The sequence below is a fragment of the Miscanthus floridulus genome, chromosome 1, assembly GCF_019320115.1.
Source record: "Miscanthus floridulus cultivar M001 chromosome 1, ASM1932011v1, whole genome shotgun sequence".
Lineage (NCBI taxonomy): Eukaryota > Viridiplantae > Streptophyta > Magnoliopsida > Poales > Poaceae > Miscanthus > Miscanthus floridulus.
This window is the reverse complement of record NC_089580.1, coordinates 8,531,530-8,549,454: the sequence shown is the minus strand read 5'-3', so window position 1 is coordinate 8,549,454 and position 17,925 is coordinate 8,531,530. Positions and strand designations below refer to the sequence as shown.

The window sequence follows — 17,925 nt, the reverse complement described above, 5'->3', positions numbered from 1 at the left end:
TCAAGGTCAATAAACGTGAATAGGACTTCAGGTGCTCAGAGATATTTAGGTAATTGAAAAGCTAATCTCATAATTTGTTGTCCTGCTAGAGTTTGGAGTGGCAATGATTCTGTCGAATGCATATTCCAATATGTAAGGTTCCCTGCCCTCCTCTCTTTGTGTTTGCACCTAGAATGTTAGCACGTACTCCATATTTTAGAGTTTGGTTCTAGGTTATGCTCAAAACTTTCCGTGCAAAGCTCCGACTAATGTCCATTTTCTTGCTGCTACATGGTACAATGGCATTAGGGACTTTACAATGAATTTCCATCTACGTCAACTGGAACGGACATGCTGATGCCTCTCATAATGTGCTTGTAAGGAGTTAGATTAGTTTCAGAAGTACACTACTAAAGAAACCACAAGTTAACTGTTACTTGGCCATGCTAGTTCTCTACACATTCTTAATCTGATTTATTACTAAGTTCAGTTTTCTTTACACTAGTCCAGCACCACAAGTTAATTGTTTTTGTACTAATCTGTAACTCTCTCTTAATGGGGAAAAGAAATGCTACTTTGGTATGTGTACTAAGAACTACTAAGTGAGTAGCTGCTATATGTTCTATTGCTATGGCACTCATTGCCTGCTTTGTTAGTTCATTAATGGCTGACTTGTTGCTTCAAGAGTGTGGCACTGTTTTGCATAAATAGAGACTGGCTGTGCACAAGCACATGGATTAACGCTTAATTCAATCTTTCTATTGAGCTTGGCATCCCAAACAAAATTAGTTTAACGCTGCATATTTTCATTAATTCAGTCTTTGACCCTGAAATTTTGTAGGGGTTAAATTTTAATGAAGGTCCTGATTCATGGTTTGATGCTGCTACAGGAGGTGAATGAGATGTTGGGCAGGTCTTGGCTACTACCATATGGGGCGATTTCTGTTGGAGGTGAGTAATGTGCAATCATCATATTGATTAGACATTTCACCTTCATTTTAATTAATTTTTGGTTTGACGGTAATGGGTCGTTTTCTACAATAAGTAAAAACACAATTGACAGTTCTCAGTGCCAAGTGCAGGCCATAGTCATGATCGAATCATGGGTCCGCCACTCACGATGTTTGAATTGGAAGCGGCACCGGCGATGCTAAGCTAGGCCAGCGCTGTGCACGTGTCTTGTGCGGGTCAGGTGGACAGAAGCATGATGCTACTATATCCTGCGTGGCCAAGGGAGGCAAACAACATGGGCTGCAGTGGTGCGAGGCGGAGGCAGTCAACCAGATTAGTTCATCCTGTTGATTCTTCCAACCTAAGAGTCCACATGACACAACCTGTTATCCTGATAAAGTGACAACGGCATATGGTCAGTGCATCCTCTTGATTCCTCCAATCTGTCGGTCTTGGCCACGCATTCTGGTAGGCTAACGGCAGTATATTTTTTTTCAGGAACCCAACTTGTATCCAATGTTGGGGTATTGGTTCATGCAAACTGCTGAACGGGAGAAGTAGGAAAGCAATCAGGTCAGCATTTGCGCCCCCTACTGCATCATCCTGGTTTCCACAATCTCCATGGCGGCACTCTGTTGTTTTGCATTTTTTGGCATTCTCCAACCAGACTCTACACAGACAAGCGCTACAATTCTCACGCAAACCAAATCACACAAACTTATTACCACATAGGAGTCAAGTTGGGAGTGCACGCATCACAGCACTACAATTCTCAAGTGAACCAAATTGCACAAACTTATTACCACATAGGAGTCAAATTGGAAGTGCACGCATCACATAGATATTCACGTATTGTACAGGGCACTGGATATGCCTACGTGGAAGGAAATTAGATGAAACACTTTAAGCAAACTGAGGAAAGAATACACAGGGGCAAAAACAAACAGGGGCCTACAAATTATTTCTTTGAGTTCAGTAACTTAGATGGCTGGTACCAACACACTGCTAAGCCACTCTGGCCGACCTCCAAAGGCTAGGAACCTCCAAAGGCCAGAGACCTCCAAAGGGCAACACAAGTAAGGCATAAAGATCCTTATATCTACTAAGCTGGCAAAGTGGACTCGTGGATACAATAGCCCAGGGACCCCCAAAGGCCAACACAAGCAAGGACTCATAGGCCAAGGATATAGCACAACGGTGCACTACTCACTACTTGACAGACTTAAAACTGGAACACCGGTTATGGCACCAACATGTGGCGCATAGAATAGCATCAGATCTATTGGATGAAGCTGTGTAGCGATAGGTAGTTTTGATGGTGGAGACCACAGATGTAGGCTTACTCGCCACTGCAACTGCAAGGTGGAAATACTTTGTCACCCAACTGATGGAACCCAGACAATAAAATTGTAAAAGAACGAAGGAGCTACCTTGCCCTGTCTTTCTGCCTAGAGAATAGTTCCTTGCGAGCAGACCTTGATCTCTTGCCAAGAATAGTTCTGCATAAAAACTATATAAGCAAACCACCTATACATGGGCCTTACTTCACCCAGGAAGGTGACCGCAACCACATAAGGATATATATTGGAGGAACTAAAACGAGGGCACATGCAAGCAAGCACCGAGAGGAGGGCGATGAAGCAATGGATGGCACACCACATGGTTATATAGGCAAGAGCTGGAGACTTAAGGAGGCATGGGCGCCTCTGCCACCACCGGGTGCAAGGAGCTCATTAATGGCAATGGGGCCCAACCTAAGCATCCTGCACGCATGGATGCATGTGAGAGTACAAATGACCATGCATGTTCCTCGAAGTGGGAGCTATTTTTCATCTAGGAGAGACACTAAATGCGTCCACCTACTTTTGACCTACGCGGCGCATGTGAAGTTTTTTAATCGAATTCTTGTCTGAAGCAACACTTTGGAAGTTTTTTATGTGCAAGTACAAATGTCCACCGTCCATGCATGGTCCTGGAAGTGGCGAATTGTTTTTGGATAGAGAAATGTGCACCGTCCATACATGGAGAGAGTAGTAAGGACGAGAGGCATTAAATGTGCTCACTTGCCCAACTTGTTTTGATGTGATGATAGTAAGGAGGAGAGGCATTAAATGTGCTCACAAATTTACTGAGTGAATTTTTGCATGTAAATACCTTTTGTTCATTTATCTGTCCACTTGCTTACTGATAGTAAACTCTTGTATATAAAGAGAATAAGGCATTACATGTGTTGCTAATACTATGGTTCTGCATGTGGCGTCATGTCTCCAAATTTACTGGTAGTGAATTTCTGTATGTAAATACCTGTTGTCCATTGATCTATCCACATGTGTTGTTAATACTATGGTCCTGGACGTGGCGATATGTTTTCAAATTTACTGAGTGAAGTTCTGGATGTGAATACCTTCTGTTCATTTATGTATGCACTTATTTACTGATAGTAAATTCTTGTATGTAAAGAGAAAAGGCTGATAGTCAATTCTTGTATGTAATGGGAAAAGGGCATTGCATGTTCTGGACGTGGCGTCTTATTTTCAAATTTACTGGTAGTAAATTTCTACATGTAAATACCTATTGTTCATTTGTCTGTCCACTTGCTCCATTCAATGTCAGTGGCTGGTGGACGGTGGACGGTGGGGGTAGAAATTAGTGACATGACCGCTTACAGCCTAGTAGATGGCTTCAGTACACAAATCTACAAGTGATGCATGCATGCAAAGCGATGACGGCCCCAGCAGCATGCATGTACGCATTAGGCACCGGCCATGCATGTCACCTGCTACTGCCTCACCTAGCCGGTTGAGACGCGTTTCATGTGAGCCGTGGAATTTCGATCTAACGCACCAAATACAAAAGACTTACGTGGACATCTTAGAAGGCCGCCGATTGGGCGTGTCTTCATATCTTTAATTAAAAAAGAGTTAAAATTAAAAAAAAAATCGCCATCCGCCCCGCGCTGCCGCGACCGCCCACGTGCGCCCTGCCGGAGCCCCGGATACAGTAAAAGCACGGGACGGGAAATCCTCTCGTCTGCGCACGGCTCACGCCGCACGGCCGCTCGGCACTGCGCGCCCGCGCTGCCAACACTTTCCCCACCTGGCAGGCGGATCGAGCCGCCCGCGCATCCGTCCCGTCGCTTTCCATCATCGACGCCGCCGCCGAAAGGCCGAGAGACCGAGGGAATTTACCCCAATGGCGGGGAGTTTCGGCGTCAGGCGACGGGGGAACGAGGGAAACGGAGGAGAGAAAAAAATCTCGGGGCCGGGTGGGGGCGTGGCGCGCGCTGGGATTGGTCGGCGCCAGCTCGGCCACTAGCGGGGGGCAAGGTGGTGGCGGTTGCCGTCCTTCTCCCCTTCCCTCCCCCACCGGGCCCCAGTCCCCTTCGCCCTGCCTGTCTGTCCCCCTCGATCTCCTGCTCCCTTTCCCCTCCTCTCCGGCTCCCTCCCTCCTCTCTCTCTTCTGTTCTCTACCTGGAGCTGTGATCCTCTTCCTGAGGCGCGGGCGTTGGATGGATACGTGGTTGGCTCCGCGCCATCTCCTTCGGTGGCGATGAGCTCCGGCTGCTGCTGCTGCTGCTGCTTATGAGGTATGATGCTTGCGAGACCTGTCCATGGTTGCTTGCTTCGCTTGGCTTAGAGATGCTCTTGCCTGGGCAACCAGTTGCGCGGAAACTCAAGCACCTAGGATAGGATTGGTGGAATTCGAGCAGTTCTTACAAGTTTCCAAGCTATGTGATTAAAGTGTTTTTTTTCAAAAGCATCTTTTCCACGTAGAGATAATGTTTTTTAGTTCATGAGTTGTCAGTTTCTACTGAAGGGAGACCCACCACGTGCCATGCTCGCTGAAATTCTGTGCTCAAGGCCATGCTTTTCTATTTGTATTATAAAGAAAAAGGACGTACCAGAGCTCCCGCTCTGTGTGGTGAAGGGTGTCAGTGGAAGCCTTACCCTCGCCTGGGCAATGCGAGGGTAAGACTCAACCGCTTGCGCCAGGTCCGCCCTTCTTCTATTTGTATAATATGAACTATAATATATTTGAAGTTACTTTCATGGTAATGATTCAGTGGAGTAATCTAGCACGAGGGTTAATTCCAGTGGAAATCCATCAGGAGTGGATCTCGTTGGGATCAAGTCTGTATTTCCTTTCAGTGAGTGTTTATTTTCGGTCCATCGTGTATAACAACCTTTGATCTTGTTTCAGATCTTGCTGAATGAATTTTGTGGTTTTTGAGCCGTCCTGGTAAACCTTGGCATGGCCGAGACAAGTGCAGCCCAGAGGTGTGCTTATCTCATCTTTACCGTGAAACATGCCTTTTCTTTTGTTTTAGTTCTAATGTCTAATGGAAGGCTATGCAGTGTTTTTTCAAAAGAAAAAAAAAAAAGAAAAAACAACAACAACTAAACACTGCTAACTGTGCTACTTCAAGATTCTTATAAAAAATATATTTTGCAATTTGGTTGTCAGAAATCTTGGAAGCACTACTATATAGGCATTCTAGTATAAATTGTGAGTGCTGGTAGCCTTATCTTGTCTTTCTGTTTAGGGGGAATACCCTTCCAAATGGTGACATCTATGTTGGCAACTTTGCTGGTTTAGTTCCTCATGGATTTGGAAAGTATATGTGGACAGATGGAACTCTTTATTATGGCGAGTGGGATACAAGCAAGATGACTGGCAGAGGAGTAATTCAGTGGCCTTCAGGTACTTCATATGATGGAGATCTCTGTGGAGGTTTCATTGATGGAACATGCACTTTCAAAGGAGTTGATGGATCTGTTTATAAAGGTTCTTGGAGGATGAACAAAAAACATGGAATGGGCACAATGGTTTATGCCAACGGTGATACTTACGAAGGTTTATGGAACGAGGGCTTGCCAGATGGATTTGGTAAATATACATGGGTTGATGGCAACATCTACATTGGAGGCTGGAAATCTGGTAAAATGAATGGCAGAGGAGTGACGCAATGGACAAATGGCGATACTCTTGACTGTAATTGGCTTAATGGACTGGCTCATGGAAATGGTTTTTGTAAATATACATCAGGAGCATGTTACATTGGTACATGGGACAGGGGACTCAAGGATGGACATGGTATGTTTTATCAACCAGGAAGTAAAATGCCTTGTAATCTTGAAGTGTCTGAGTGTGTAACAGATCACGATATTTCAAGTTCTTCGAGCTCTGGTAATGAAAATATCAATAGTGGCTTATTATTTTTATTCCAAGAACTTTGCAACGCATGGAGACTACGCAGCCTTTTCCATTGGCCCAGACGTATTTCAAATGGCACCACACCAGTTTTTGATGATAATTCTGGAAACAATTTGTCACAAGATTCATCTACTGAGCCCTTGGCAACTGATAATTGTGTCCAAGATAGTGGAGTTGATAAAGTATTGGTCTATGAAAGAGAATATGTACAAGGAGTACTTATCTCGGAAAAGCCAAAATGCCATGATTCCGGAATGCTGGATAGCGGTAAAACACAGGAGCATACCTGGCAAAAGCAATCTGGAGGGCCCATGGAGACTATTTTCAAAGGCCACAGGAGCTATTACCTAATGCTTAATTTGCAACTTGGCATTAGGTAAGTGCTTAATTGTAATGATGTCTTCGATTATGTGTCATCTTAATTCATTTTTGTCAAGAATAGATTCTTGTAGTTGTTTTCTTTTTCTGTATCATTACATTTATACTGTGTATCTATTTAGGACAGTTCTACTCTCCACACAGATATGCTACATCTGAAAGAAGCATATGCATAGCTTTCAGACACAGAACTCACATTATTTATGAGCAAAGTATTACTTATGTAAGACTTATTAGCAGTGGGTAGGGAAAATTGTGTTTAACCTACTGCATAAAAAAAGTAGTTTTGAAACCTCCCATTATTTGAATGACAAGTGAAAGTCTCTTTTCAAGAATAATTTTGATATGCTAAAACTATGATTTTCTTTCTTTAGGATGAAAATTTGTGATGTTCGATATCATGTGCCACTATCTACATACAGAAATAGTTGCCATGGCATATTTCTGGCGCTGCCTGTACTAATTGTACTCCAAACTCTTAGGGCATGTACGCGGTTCCAGATCTAAAAGGCCATGTAGGAAGTCTCCAGTAGTAAACCCAAGCTTAGCAAAATTTGGTGAATCCGTAGCTCCTCTCAGAAAAGTGAACGATGGTTCCCATACTAAATCAAGTAATAGGTTTCCTCACAATAACTGTCATGACCGGCAATGTGTACCAGCGCAGGCACCGTGGCTGAGTCGGCCAAGGGCCAGTGCGCGGTTACTGCCAATCAGTTATCAGAGTCCTAGAGTTTAGGAAAGATATTTGGGTTTAGTTGTTATTGAGTTTGTTAGGATTGGCTTGTTTAAGTACTGCAAATCTTTAATGAAAGAGATAAGTCAGGGTTGAGATTTAATCTCCCTTTGCTTCCTAGCGACTCCTCTTCCCCGTCCAAACCCATCTGGCGACGACGGCTCCGCCAGTTCGTCGCCGATCCTTCAAGCCTCGACCTTCCACCTCGCATTCTTACGCTCTCCGGTCCCTGGTCCGTAACAATCTGGTATCAGAGACCATGGCTTCATCGGGAGTCCCCACCACCGCCACCGACGATACTCTGCCTGCCACCACCGCACCCATTGTCAATCCCGCCGCCCCCCCACCACACCCTGCATCGTCCGACCCGCTCAACCTGATCCTGACCGCCATCCAGGGGTTGCAGCGCCAAGTCGGCGACCTGTCGCTGCGCGTCTCCACCCAGGACCTGCGCGTCTCCGCCCTTGAGGGCCGTCCTGGATCGTCATCACCGGCTCCACTGCCGTATTCGGAGGCGCTGCTCCTGACCTGCGGCATGCCGGGCTTTGGTGGCATTCCGGCATCGTCCCCGGTAATCTCCGAGGTGCAGTCTTCGCCGCCGGTGTCCTTGACTGCCACTTCGGCCGGCGGGCAGGTGTCCTTCCAGCCGATCACGGGGTTACCCATCCAGAGTATCCCGTTTCCCCACTCGCCGTCACCGGTCCCGTCGCTCTCGTCCATCATGAAGGCTCTGCTCATGTTGTCCTCGACTGTGGTGCACGCGCCACCACCCCGCCACCATCTGCCACAACAACAGGACAGTTCAGGGGTCCCTCGCTTCCACAAGCTCTCTTTTCTGACTTATGACGACATGGAGGATTCGCTGGGGTGGTTGAATCGCTGCGAGTCCTTCCGCGGCCAACTCACCCAGGAGGCTGACAAAGTGTGGCTGGCTTCCTTCCACATGACAGGCGTCGCCCAGCAGTGGTACCACGTGCTGGAGCGTGACGCCGGGCAGCCGTCGTGGGACGCCTTCCGTCTACTCTGCCATCAGCGCTTCGGACCGGCGTTGTCCACCAATCACCTGGCCGACCTCGCCTGGCTGCCATTCTCCTCCAACGTCGACGCCTACATGGCCGCGTTCCAGGCGCGGCTCGCTCATGCGGGCAGGCTGGATCCGTTGCAGCAGGCACAATTGTTTACCGGCGGTCTCCCCAATTCCATCCGGGTCGATGTTGAGCTGCATGACCCGCAGGATCTTCACCACGCCATGCGCTTGGCGCGCGCCTATGAACGCCGGAATGCGCCGCCTGCTTTACCAGCACCTCCGAACCGGGGGCCGCGTCACGGCAACCTGGGCTACTCAGCCCTGCCGGCCCCAGGAGCGGCAAGTTCATCCACGGCGTCCTCGGGCTCTTCAACGGCATCTTCGTCTTCATCTCCGGGCCGTCTGTTCAAGCGGCTCACTCCGGCCGAGATGAGTGAACGCCGCAAGATGGGATTATGCTACAATTGTGATGAGTCGTACGTGCAAGGCCACAAGTGCGCCCGGCTGTTCTATCTGGAAGTATCAAATTATCTGGTGGAAGAGCCAAGCGACTCCGATGATGAAGAGCAGCCTGCAGCCGATGATACAACATCCCCTAAGATCTCCTTGGCCGCCATTGTCGGCATCTGCACGGAGGACACCATGCAGGTGTACGTCCAGATTGGCAATGAGCAGTGTGTTGCGCTCTTGGACTCCGGCTCTACTCATAATTTTATACGCGGGGACGTCGCACGCCGGGTTGGTCTTCACTTCTCCCCGTGCCCTGGCGCTGGAGTCATAGTTGCCAACGGTGACCGCGTCGAGTGCCGCGGATTAGCGCACGATGTTGGCATTCGCATTGCCGACGAAGTCTTTTCAGTGGACTATTATTCCCTACCTCTGGACAAGTGGGACATGGTGCTTGGCATCAAATTTCTCCGCACTTTGGGCCCGATCCTCTGGGATTTTGATGATCTATGCATGGCTTTCACGCGCGGGGCGCGTCGCGTCTTCTGGCGCGGCATTGGTTCAACACGGTATGATGTTCAGTCCACCCGCCGTCTTAATACCATCAGCAAGGTGCCGACCCTCTTGGACACACTACTGCAATCCTTTGAGGACGTCTTTGCCACGCCGCAAGGGCTACTGCCGGCGAGACCGTGCGACCATCGGATCCATTTGCTACCCAATAAAGCCCCAGTGGCAGTAAGGCCATACCGTTACCTGCAGCTTCAGAAAGATGAACTTGAGTCCCAGTGCGCCTCTATGTTACAGCAGGGCGTCATCCGCTACAGCACCTCAGCCTTCTCGGCCCCTGTCCTGTTGGTTAAGAAGCATGACGACACATGGCGCTTTTGTGTAGATTACCGTGCCCTGAATCAGCAAACAGTGAAAGATAAATTTCCAATTCCGGTCGTCGAGGAGCTGTTGGATGAGTTGGAAGGCGCCCGCTTTTTCACCAAACTTGATCTGCGTTCCGGTTATCACCAGGTGCGGATGCATGTTGATGACATTGAGAAGACAACCTTTCGCACACATGAAGGTCATTTTTAGTTCTTGGTTATGCCCTTCGGGCTTACAAACGCGCCGGCAACTTTTCAAAGCTTGATGAACGTCGTCCTGCAGCCGTTTTTGCGTAAGTTTGTCCTCGTGTTTTTTGATGATATCTTGATATATAGCCCCTCGTGGTCACAGCACTTGCAACATATCAACATGGTCCTCTCTGCACTGCGCGACAATCAGCTTAAGTTGAAACGCTCCAAATGTTCCTTCGCCACTTCTTCAGTCAGTTACTTGGGCCATGTCATTACGGCCCACGGTGTGGCCATGGATCAGGACAAAGTGGAAGTTGTCTCGTCGTGGCCGCAGCCTCAGTCACCGTGGGGCCTCAGGGGGTTCCTGGGGCTCGCCGGCTACTATCGCCGTTTTATCCAGAACTACGGAACTATTGCGGCGCCGCTGACCGCGCTGCTCCGAAAGGCGGCGTTCGTATGGTCACCAGAAGCTACCGAGGCTTTTGAAACTCTCAAGAAGGCTCTCTCGACAGCTCCAGTGCTTCAGCTTCCCAACTTTGATAACACTTTCGTGGTTGATTGTGATGCCTCGGGGACAGGGTTTGGTGCGGTTCTTCATCAAGGCCAAGGCGCTCTGGCATTTTTCAGCAGGCCTTTTGCAGCTTGCCATCTCAAGTTAGCAGCTTATGAAAGGGAGTTGATCGGGTTAGTGCAGGCTGTTCGCCATTGGCGGCCTTATCTTTGGGGAAGACAGTTTTTGGTGCGGACAGATCATTATGCCCTCAAATTTTTACTCGATCAGCGGCTATCAACGGTCCCTCAGCACCAGTGGGTCAGTAAACTCTTTGGATATGATTTTGCTGTGGAATATCGGCCCGGACGTCTCAATGTGGTGGCGGATGCCCTGTCCAGAAAGAGGGACAGTGAGGGTCAGCTTGCCCACCTCAACGCTCTCTCTGGGCCGTCTTTCCGACTCTTCGACGAAATACGTCAGGAACTCCAGCAGGACGCCACACTCCGCGCCCTTCGTGACTCCGTGGTGGCAGACCGCGGGGAGCCATGGCACATCACCGATGGCCTCATCATGCGTGGCTCACAAGTCTATGTGCCACCCACATCGGCTGCACTGCCCACGGTGATTGAGCTGGCTCACACGGCAGGACATGAAGGCATTCAGAAAACCTTGCATCGCCTTCGTCAGGATTTTGTGGTGGATCATGACCGTCGCTTGGTGTGTGACTTCGTCAATTCTTGTGTCACATGCCAGCGTAACAAGACTGAACACTTGCACCCAACAGGATTATTGCAGCCCCTCGATGTGCCTACTCAAGTGTGGTCCGACATTGCAATGGATTTTGTCGAAGGTCTGCCCCGTGTCCATGGCAAAAGTGTTATTTTGACAGTGGTTGATCGCTTCTCGAAGCAGGCTCATTTCTTGGCTCTCAGTCACCCGTATACAGCAGCCTCGGTGGCCAAGGCTTTTTTCGAGGGCATTGTTCGTCTGCATGGATTTCCATCTTCGATTGTCAGTGATCGCGATCCGGTATTCACTGGGAATGTGTGGCGTGATCTGTTCCGGTTAGCAGGGGTCAAATTGCGGATGAGCACCGCCTTCCATCCACAAACCGATGGGCAATCCGAAGTCGTCAACCGCACTATTGCGATGTATCTTCGCTGCTTCAGTGGTGATCGCCCTCGTTCATGGCTGGATTGGCTTCCTTGGGCGGAATTTTGTTACAACACTTCTTACCATACTTCGCTGGGGACGACACCATTTCAGGTCGTGTATGGCAGACTTCCACCGGCACTGCTGCCATATACAACAGGGACTGCACGCACGGAGATTGTGGACGGCCACTTGCGCCACCGCGACGAGTTCCTGGCAGAGGTGCGCGACCGTCTGTTGCAGACCCAGGAGTATGCCAAGAAACATTATGATGCACATCACCGGCTGCTGGAGTTTCAGGTCGACGATTGAGTGCTGCTCCGCATCCTTCATCGGCCAGCACAGTCGCTCGTTCCGGGTTTCCGCGGCAAGCTCAGTCCGCGTTATGCTGGACCCTTCCAGGTGGTGGAGCGCGTGGGTGCAGCAGCTTACCGCCTCCGGCTGCCCGAAGGCGCCCGCATCCATGATGTATTCCCTGTGGGCGTCTTGAAGCCATTCCGGGGCCCTCCTCCGATAGCGACACCTGCTCTGCCACCTATGCACAATGGCCGAGTTCTTCACCGACCTGTGCGGGCGCTCCGTGGTCAGCTTCGTCGCGGTGTCTGGCACATGCTTATCCAGTGGGAAGGGCTGCCTGAAGACGACGCAACTTGGGAGGCCGTCGACGACTTCCGCGCTCGCTTTCCCTCGTTTCAGCTCGAGGACGAGCTGTTTCCCAAGGAGGGAAGAGATGTCATGACCGGCAATGTGTACCAGCGCAGGCACCGTGGCTGAGTCGGCCAAGGGCCAGTGCGCTGTTACTGCCAATCAGTTATCAGAGTCCTAGAGTTTAGGAAAGATATTTGGGTTTAGTTGTTATTGAGTTTGTTAGGATTGGGTTGTATAAGTACTGCAAATCTTTAACGAAAGAGATAAGCCAGGGTTGAGATTTAATCTCCCTTTGCTTCCTAGCGACTCCTCTTCCCCGTCCAAACCCATCTGGTGACGACGGCTCCGCCAGTTCGTCGCCGATCCTTCAAGCCTCGACCTTCCACCTCGCATTCTTACGCTCTCCGGTCCCTGGTCCGTAACAATAACACTCTGCCCCATTTATCATGTGCCAGCATGACACAGAGGTGCTACTTTTGCTTTGCTTATTCTCTTGGAGCTAAATCCTGGATTGCTTTGGAGTCAGAAACTTTTCTTTCCCCACCAAACCAATTCTTAGATCCTCTGCCTGCAATGGTATACATCATGGTTTTGAGTGACTAATGATCCTTAGCCCCTCTTTGGGTCATGGGTTGCACACACACCCTTATATCTCCTAAATTTACTATATTGTTTGTTTGTGCCTGTGATATCTCAGAGCTTTTTTGTTTTGGGTGCAACGAAGCTCTTCAACGATGACACGCCGCGTTCACTTCTTGGGAGGTCAGGGCTTGTTGCAAGTATGTGGCGGCGTGTCAGCGTCCCTGGCTGATGTTCACTGTGGGAAGTCGGAGCTGCTTATTGCTGCTTGTAGTAAGCTCGGCAACGATGACGTGTGGTGGGCTCTGTCGGGTGTGTTAGGTCCTTGGCTGATGTTCACCGTGGGAAGTCAGAGCTGCTTACTGCTGCTTGTGGTAAGCTCGGCAACGATGACGTGTGGTGGGCTTCGTCAGGTGTCATTGTTGTGTAAGTGGGTTGCCTAGGGATTGTCGTCTGGGCTGTTGTGGTGGGGTTTTTGCCGGTTTTCCATCTGATAAACCGCGCGTCCGTATGGTTTTCAGGCCCGGTTTCCCTTATAAACCAGTCAATTCCATTCTACTTAATTGAAATGCAGAGCTCTTGCCATTGCTTTAAAAAAAAATCTATTTAGGGAATTGTATGACTATACTAAATTCAAACATGGTGTACCTCAGTAAGTTAATCTAGTGAATGTCCACACTTCGGTAACTAGTTCCCTATTGCTATTCAGCTATGCACAGTCCTTTCTAACCACCCCGTGATATTGCTATCCAGGTATACAGTAGGTAAAATCACCCCTGTGCCTTTGCGTGAAGTCCGTTCAAATGATTTTGGACCTCGAGCACGGATAAGAATGTACTTCCCTACTGAAGGCTCGCAGTATACGCCTCCACACCACTCTGTCAATTTCTTTTGGAAGGATTATTGCCCTATGGTTTTCCGGTATGTCTCTTTCCTGATTGCTAATTGTATAAGAATTTAGCGTTTCATACTTTTCTGTTGTTTTTTCTCGAATGCATATTGTTCTGTTAGTGCTGAATGTGACACTTTTTTTTTTTGGGGGGGGGGGGGGGGGGGGGTATTGTTGATTGTGATATTTAAACTATGGTTCATCTATATCTAATTAACTATGTTGGTCTATTATGATTCACCCATCTAATTAACTATAGAAGATATCAAGTATCAACTGAACGAATGCGACGTTGCTGATTTGTTTAATAAAAGAGTAGGTAATGTGTTGGTTAGATTGCCTATGTTTTTACTTGCAGAAGATTGTATCTCAGAATAAATTACAAACTAGCAAGAATCTTATGATCACCTCTGAATCAGTTTGTCTGATTTAGAATGAGTCTGCCATAACCATCATAGCATCGCTCAAAGCCTCAACTTGAATTTTTTTTTTCCTGAAAGTCATGTTTCTCTGTTTTTACTATGTTCTCCTATTTAAATATTGTTTAATTGGTTATAGTTCAACAATTAATAAGAGATCATACATATTATAGAGGAATTCCCACTGGCTTGGATTTTTCTACAGATTCTTCAATTCATCTTTTTGTCATAGCTAATTGACTCATTGATTTCAGGAATCTTCGAGAAATGTTCCACATTGATGCTGCAGATTACATGATGTCCATATGTGGTGATGACAGTCTGAAAGAGCTTTCTTCACCTGGGAAAAGTGGCAGTATTTTCTATTTTTCACAGGATGAACGTTTTGTCATAAAAACCTTGAGAAAAGCTGAGCTGAAGGTATCACCTCGAAGGCTTTCTATGAGAGTGTGTTGTGTTTTACTTGTTCTTTTTTTTTAAGCGATGTTTTACTTGTTCTTAGTCTGTGGATGAGTTGTTGATATATTTACAGCCAGGAAAAATTTGTTGCACATAAGATTTATGGTCTTAATATTAGTTAACATTTATATGGAAAAAAATCATAGGATAAAAATAATTTATACCGTTGTTGAGTGATAAGTTATGCCTACTGCAGATTGGTTTTATGTAATACAAAAAAAATCATAGGATGAAAATAATTTATACCGTTGTTGAGTGATAAGTTATGCCTACTGCAGATTGGTTTGATGTAATACATGCTGCAGATACTGTTGAAGATGCTTCCAAAATATTACAGTCATGTCAGAGCTTATGATAATACGCTCATTACAAATTTTTTTGGCGTGCACTGGATTACTCTGAAAGGCGGCAGAAAGGTGCACAATCACATTCTTGTTGCATTATTCTTATTTAGTCTGTAAATGCATGTCATATGTTTTGGTTTTTTTATGGTTTTGTACAGGTTCGCTTTGTTGTGATGGGAAATATGTTCTGCACTGAGCTGCGAATTCATCGTAAGTATGACTTGAAGGGTTCAACACAAGGCCGATCAACAAAAAAGCAAAATATAATGAGAACACAACACTGAAGGACCTTGACCTTTCATATGTTTTTCATGTGGATAAACCATGGCGGGACGCCCTTTTCAGGTAAGCTAATGATCAACTGCTCCTTTTGTTTTTCTAAACACCTTTTTCTGGTAGTATATACTTGTATTTCTACTAGTCTTCAGTGTCTGACCCTTTTTTACAGAAAGTATCTGACATTATTTATGAAGTCACAAGTACTCTCACAATAAAAAATACAAGAAAGTAAAAATAATGATAAATACAAACTGTAGAAAGTAATATACTTATGATAGATTTCTACTTTAGGCCAAGATCAGTGCCTATCAAATGTTTTATACTCTCATATGGTTTGATAAGTGGTAACTTCTAATCGTTTCTGCGGACCATTTTCAGGCAAATATCACTTGATTGTATGTTCTTGGAATCCCAGTCTATCATCGATTATAGCATGCTCTTGGGGATCCATTTTAGAGCTCCCTATCACCTGAAGACATCTTCATCACATCAGAGCAGTCTTGAAAGATGCGGAATTCCAGGTATAGTATTCATTGTAATTGTAACATTGCATGAACCCAACCTTAAGCTGGTTTCATTTTTTTTTTTGTACTTTTCTCTTATAACTGAACAAATCATGACAAAACACTATTGCTATGACCATGATATCCTTTTAAAAAACAAAAGGACCACCTTAAGTATCAGTGCTATACTGCTATTCACACTACTAAAAATCTTACTCGATATTTTGAAAATGGTATCACAGCCAACTTACGCAGCTGATCCAAAATGGCAAAAAAGGGTCACAACAAAAATATAGGTAATGTTAGAGTGAAATATAGAGCAGAATTGCCAAGGAAAACTGGTTCACCCAAGCGCTATAAACAAATTTTCCCTTCTATTTATGCTATGTTCCTTTACATTCTATGTTGTGAGTTCTATTCTATCAGCAATTGGGCATTGAATAACTGGTTGCTTACCTTCAGCTTTTGACTGTGTTACCTAGTAATAAACTGCTTCTTTTTGCCTTGACCAGATAGTGAACTGTTGCAATATGAGGAAAAAAGTTCGTGGAAGGGATTTTTGCTTGTTGCTCATGAGCCAGGCACTACAGTTGGTGGTTCCCACATAAGAGGAAGCATGGTTAGAGCATCGGAAGCTGGTTATGAAGAAGTTGATCTTGTTTTGCCAGGCACCGGACGGTACATTTTCTTCAGTTTTGCCAAAACATTTGATGATCCAGCTTCACACTAGATGCTGCAATGCAGTACTAGAACACGTACTACTATATTAAATTAGGGAGTCTCCTGGGGTTTACTGGCGAGGGGAGAAACTTTCCACTAGCCAGCCGGAACTCAGAAGTCCGTTAACTCTAAAATGTAATGGCTGATTTAAATGAAAAACATGATGGTCAAATATACTTGGGTAGTTATTAGCCCTAAGGAAGATGAATTCTGCATTCTTGCACCTTAAAGTTACACAAGATGAATTATGTTGCTGATTCATGTGTACGTATTCTGTACTGTGCTTTCAGGTTTCGTGTGCAGTTAGGGGTGAATATGCCAGCTCGAGCTCGGAAAGTGCATGAGGACATGAACACGGAAATTGAAAACCCAAATACCATTGAGGAGTACGATGTTGTTCTTTACCTTGGTATTATAGACATATTACAGGAGTACAATATGTCAAAAAGGGTCGAACACGCAGTCAAATCACTCAAGTTCGATCCCCTTTCAATATCAGCTGTTGATCCGAATTCGTACTCAAAACGATTTGTAAAATTCCTTGAGAGTGTTTTTCCTGAACAAGACTGAGTAGCACTTCTGTGCTCATTGTATCATGTAAAAAGTTAACATGTTCTCAATTATTCACGACGGCTTCTATGCACCTCCAAGTGTTATTTGTTACTCCATTCGAATTATATGATATTTTGGCTTTTCTAGATATATTTTTTGCTTTGCACTTACATATACGCTAATCTAGATACATAGTATATATAATCTAGTGCTAGTTGTCAAGCGGTGGTCCACCTCTGCACGGCAAAACATTGCAAATTGATCGCACATAATTTTAGAATGGCCATAAATGTGGTGTTTCAGTTACCACTTATGACCACACATCCAGCATTCATGATTCATGTACGACACGTACTCTCAATTGGCGCCTAAATAACAGACAACTGAATATTAAGAGTTGATCGATGTGGATTCAACAGAGAGAAGAGTTTACGGTCGATGGTAGATTAACAGAGAAGAATAAGGCAGGTTACATGAGGGTTAGAGCATCCACAGGAGTACTACCTAAGTCAGACTACCTAAATGTCTATTTGGGTATTTTATACTACCTATACTTTGCTCCTAATTCCAGCAATACTATCTAGCCTCCAGATCTGACGGAGAAGGGCCGGCAGCCGTGGCGTCGGGCTACCCTGTGGTGCGTCGGACGTCCTGCGCCGACGTCGGGCTTCCTGCATTGGGCTCAGGCGGAGGGAAGACTCGCGGGGAAGAAACAAGCGAAAGAGAAAATAGGTAGCGTATGTTAGCCCAACATGAGTAGTGGGAGGAGAAATTTAGTTTTTTTTTCTCCCGCTACCTAAATTGAGGACAAAGGTAGTCTGCTGAAGTTGCTCTTAGTGTTCGGAGAAGATTTAATAATGTATGGACTCACTGCGGTTCCATGCTACAGTACCAGAGGAGTCCGCGCTGCAGTACTCTGGCTCCGCGCTGCAATACCGAAGGAGTCCTCTGCGCTATAGTCCTGGAAAAGTCGTAAGTCGGAACCGAGCCGTAAATCATGGCTTCTCTTCTTCACATTTATTTGAGGAAAAGAGAGGAAAAACAACTCTTACCAACAAGGTCCACGTTTATTTGGGGAGGAGAGAGAAAAAC

At 46.3% G+C, this 17,925-nt stretch overlaps 1 pseudogene; it reads left to right on the top strand.

Moving 5' to 3' along the window:
• The first annotated feature begins 3,981 nt into the window (after nt 1–3,981).
• Nucleotides 3,982–16,924, top strand: LOC136538385 (phosphatidylinositol 4-phosphate 5-kinase 1-like; annotated as a pseudogene).
• Nucleotides 16,925–17,925: the final 1,001 nt, after the last annotated feature.